The sequence below is a fragment of the Vigna radiata genome, unplaced genomic scaffold (assembly GCF_000741045.1).
Source record: "Vigna radiata var. radiata cultivar VC1973A unplaced genomic scaffold, Vradiata_ver6 scaffold_7, whole genome shotgun sequence".
Classification (NCBI taxonomy): domain Eukaryota; kingdom Viridiplantae; phylum Streptophyta; class Magnoliopsida; order Fabales; family Fabaceae; genus Vigna; species Vigna radiata.
This window is the reverse complement of record NW_014543262.1, coordinates 2129343-2134296: the sequence shown is the minus strand read 5'-3', so window position 1 is coordinate 2134296 and position 4954 is coordinate 2129343. Positions and strand designations below refer to the sequence as shown.

At 31.2% G+C, this 4954-nt stretch overlaps 1 long non-coding RNA gene across 1 annotated transcript; it reads right to left on the bottom strand.

Annotated features, from left to right (window-relative positions):
* Positions 1-1461: 1461 nt before the first annotated feature.
* Positions 1462-2658, bottom strand: LOC106753821. Its single transcript, XR_001375245.2, has 2 exons — positions 2275-2658; positions 1462-2215 (listed from the first exon to the last, which is right to left on the bottom strand). It is a non-coding gene; the product is annotated as an uncharacterized LOC106753821 (long non-coding RNA).
* Between the last annotated feature and the right edge of the window lie 2296 nt (positions 2659-4954).

Sequence of the window (4954 nt, the reverse complement as noted above, 5' to 3'; positions counted from 1 at the left end):
TACGATAGGAGAAATGTCAAGTAAAATATCTTAATTTAGTTCATGTTTATATTTTATTTCAATTTAGTTGCAATTATTTTTAAAATTAAACAATTTCATCTTTTTCTAAATTTAAATAAAGTTTAATTTTTATATAAATATTATAATGATATTTTTATTTAAATACTTTTAACAAAATTAAGTTAATTTAAATCTATATTTTACTTTAAGCTTTATTTAAATTTTAATTCAAATATTTATACATCAACAATCTTTACAAAAATGTTAGAGTTGATTTCAAAATAATAATTTTATAAATTTAAATGTAAACTTTTTAAAACAATTTAAAATAAGTATATTTAAAGTTTTAAAACAAAACTTAAATAAAGTTTAATATAAACTATAAATTTAACTAAACTTAATACTGTTAAAATTATTTCATAAAAATACTATTATAACATTTATATTAAAGTTAAAAAGAGTTAATGGAGATCCTAGTGAAATTATTGATATATATAAATATTTAAAATAAAACTTAATATAAAATATAAATTCAAATAGAATTAATATTATTAAAAATATTAATTTTGATAAAAAAAATTATAATATGTATATAACAATTAAATTTATTCTCAATTGAAAAGAATAAAATTATTCTAGTTTTAAAAAAATAAAACTAAATTGAGATAAAATAACAAGTAAGAGAATTAAATGGAAATTTTTCACTTTACACTTGTCAGTGACACTATTTTTTCACAATTCTCGTTTGATATGTAGTAAAATTAAAAAAAAAAATAACAAACTTACAAACATGATAACATCATTACTATATTATCAGAAAAGATGAAATGATATCACGTTTTAAAAAATAGTATCAATTGCACCAATGAACATACCACAATCCCAATAATATTAATTGAAAAAAAAAAGTAATAAAAAGGTGGAGAAAAAAATGAAATTGTGAAATGAAAGAAGTTGGGTATCAAAATTCAAACATTAAAAGTGTAAAATCTTATAGCACATTCAATAATTTAAAAAAACAAACATGAAATCTTATACAAATATGAAAGTATATAAGTTAAAACAAACACATTCAATACAAAGAGAACGATTTCTTTGTTTTAAAAAAAAAATCATATATTTTAGTCATGTTAAATTTTAATTCTTTTACCTCAAACCCACTACATAAGGTGACCAGACAAATAATGTGTTGAATCACTAATTTATATCATTAGACAAGCAACTGATAATAAAATGAAGTTTTATAAATCTTAACAATTAAAAGAAGTAGACTATCTAATATTTAAAACAAGAATTTCTAATTAGAAAAGAGAATATATGTAGGTGCTTATAACTTTCTGGCAATTAATTAAACTTCAGTTTATGAAAAAAAAAATGTTTGATTTTACTTTTAGTACGTGCTCTTGTCATAATCTTGGAGATGAAAAATATGGAATGTGGTTATGTTCAATGAAAAAAATATTATGGGGGAGTCTGTCAGACAACCCTGCGACCATCCCAATTCACTAGAACGGGAACGATCCTCTACAGTTGGTGATGAGGACAGTCCGTAAACTGAGTCAACACTACCGTTAATCACGCTCTGATCACAGGGTCATGGATCATCCACCAGACTTCAGTTCCTGTCTCCTTAGAACTTAAGGATACAGAGGTACGAGCCTATAGAACAGATCCTGTTCAAGTAAGGTCGTGACCAGGTGTTCCAGCTGATCATTTATAAACATACTTTCTCTTCATAGCTATTTCGGTGTGGGACTATATTAGCTGTTTGCATGGTGAATAGTTCCTGTCCAACTAGTTTCTTTTTGCTTGCAATCTGAAGATGCTTTCGATGAGATTATTTATTTTGATTATGAAAAGTTGAAAGGAAATATGTGGGAAGGTTTGGCCAAGAAAGATTTTAGAGGAAGGAGATGGATTGGCTTTGTGGCAAACATGGTGTGTTGTCTCTGGAGCTCATCGTGGTGCTGAATTACATCCATTGTTTGCTTTCATTCATTTCTTCAAACATACCATTCAAGAGAAACTCATTTGTTCAAATTGGTTGCTGGGGCCATGTGTGGAACAGTGTCTCTGAATACTAGAATTTCACGAATGCCCTGTAAAAATCATTCAAACCTGAACAATATATTTGAACATTGACCCGTTAAACAAACACTTCAAAGGTCGACTGTGTTGAAACTTCTGATCATTACGCCTTAGCAACAATAATATACTGCAGAATGAAGATTCCTTTAGAAAAAATTCCAAAAAAAAAAAAAAAAAAGCCCTAACCTGAAGTGAGAAAAAAAAATTTAGACCATTTCTCGATTTGTGCGTGTCATCCTTGCGCAGGGGCCATGCTAATCTTCTCTGTATCGTTCCAATTTTATCGGATGTCCCCGAAGGGACAAGCCAAGATGCAGTCTACATCCTTATAAACACTGAACCTTCAGTTAAACTATACGGTGTGGGACTCTAATGGGAAATAAGTGGAAGGAAGCTTGAATATGCAGAGTAACATGATTCACCCAGAAACATAAAGTGGCGAGAGAGAAAAAGCCTTCGAAAAGTTTCCCTTCTTTCTCGTTTCTCCGAAACCAAACCCCAGGGCCACAATTATTTGTCTGGGTCAATGCAATCTTTTTACTCTACTTCTCCTGATATATGCAAAATGAAAGTGTATGACTGTGTCTGATTAATAAAAGAAAATGATGTAATGTGTCTCTTCTGTCAGTAATTTTAATATTATCACATTTCATATTCTATTTACTAAATTATATATTTGTAAAGAAAGGAGTTTTTTTAGTTAATCAGTGAAACACAAAAATTTAATTTACTGAAAAAAGTCGTTTATATAAATTATTTTATTTTTATGGATTATTTTAGACACTCGAAATAAGAAAAAATGATTTGACACGCTAACACGTGACCGTGGTGACAACTCATGACTGAGTGATTAGTGATGTGGTGTTCTGGCTGCTGAATCTGCAAATGGATAGGATTTCGTAGTTTTTAATATATAAATGCAAAATGGCGTTACAGTGATTTGTAACACGACAACGTGCATTCTTCTCCTCCACAAAATTCCTTCTGTGTGTCAGTGTGACAACATTTAAAATTGTATATAAAACAACAAACTCTTGTCTTCAAAAATATTCTTTTATTTATATATTTTAACTACTCATCCATATCTGGTTGTTTTAAAATTTAGCTTTAATACTTCTTTTAGTCCCACCTTTTGGGGCTTTTGTTTAAAATGGTTCCACTTTTGGAAAAAATTCAATTTGGTCCCATATTTCATTAAATGTTATTCAAATTGGTCCCTATGGCAAACGGCGTTAAATATCTAACAGTCCAGATGCTGGCGTGGCAAAGTATTATCCATCTGTGTCCAATTTATATTACGTGGCTGTTTGACAAAAGGAAATTGACTGAAATGGATTATAATTGGGGTTATTAAAAGGGGTGGGTTAGGGTTAGTTGAAGTTAGGGTTCTTTGGTTCTTTGATGTTCTTCAATTTTTGGAGCAGAGGTTGCGATAGGTTTAGGGTTCGTTGAAGTCAAAATGGCTTCTTCTCAAGCATGGTCGTCTTGTTCCAAAACTGGGTTGGAAAGAAGTTCACAATCCGCAAATGATGGGGGCTGGAGGGGAGGTGGGATAATCCCTCATTGCAAGTGTGGTGATGCTGCTGTGTCCAAAGTGGCGAGAACTCCCCAGAATGCTGGGCGAAAATTTTGGGGATGTCGACATTACAAGGTTTTTTTATTTCCATTTTGAATTTATTTGGTATATATTTGATGAGGAAATTTCAATTTTGGTGGCTTATTTGTTGCATATCAGGGTGGATCTTCAAGAGGGATTTANTGCAACTTTTTCAAATGGTGTGCTGAAGAAAATAATGAGGAAAGAGATGATGAAAGTATCAGACAAATTCAGAGGATTTCTGATTTGGAAATTTTAGTCCAAAACTTGCAGAAGGAAAGAGATTATGAAAGTGTCAGACAAAGGAGGAGGATTTCTGATTTGGAAATTTTAGTCCAAAACTTGCAGAAGGAAAGAGATGATGAAAGTGTCAGACAAAGGAGGAGGTTTTCTGATTTGGAGATTTTAGTCCAAAACTTGCAGAGAAGGATGATATTGTTACTAGGAGCTATGTGTGTTGTTTTTGTAGTTAACATTGTCATTTTAAAGGTTTGTTTAGGTTGATCTTAGTATGTTGCTTCGTGTTTAGGTGAAGGTGAATGTTAAGGTTCATGCAATGGCAAGGTTTTTATGTAATGTGAAGGTTTATGTAATATAAAGGCGTTAATGTGAAATGTTAAATATAGTACCTGGTTTCATTTTAATATGTTCAATTTGGTCCCCAATTATATTTAAAAAAGTTTAATTTTGGTCCCAAATGGATATGAAGACAAGTGCTTATCATCCCATAATAAACTCACACAAGTGNTTCTCATCACATTCTAAACTAACACAACTGCTTCTCATGATATAATAATCAAAGTGCACATAGACATAATAATACTTCATTAATAAATCAAAAAACTTGGTCACAAAATACATCCAAATTGTGTTCAAAATACATAAATAAACTGTGTTCAAAGTAGATGCACCATCTTCATAATACATCCAAAGTTCAAAATACATCAAAAGTTCATCATAATGACTTCAGAACACATCTAATTGATTCTTCTTTTGAAAGGTAACTTCGTCCTCATGATTGGTGGAGTTGAATGTGCAGTGGACTCCTGAGTAGGTTGTGGTGGCTGCGGGGATTGAGGATTGGGTTCTTGTGTTTGTGAGTCAGAGGGACATGCTGCTTCTGTAATGGGTGGACGTAAGGGGCACTTTCTTTTGTTGTGTCCCAGTTTACGGCATATGGTACATTTTTTCCTATGCCCAGCAATATTCATTTGGGACGCATCCTTTGTTAACTCCCAGGCCTCCAATTTTCTTTTTTTCTTTGGCCTC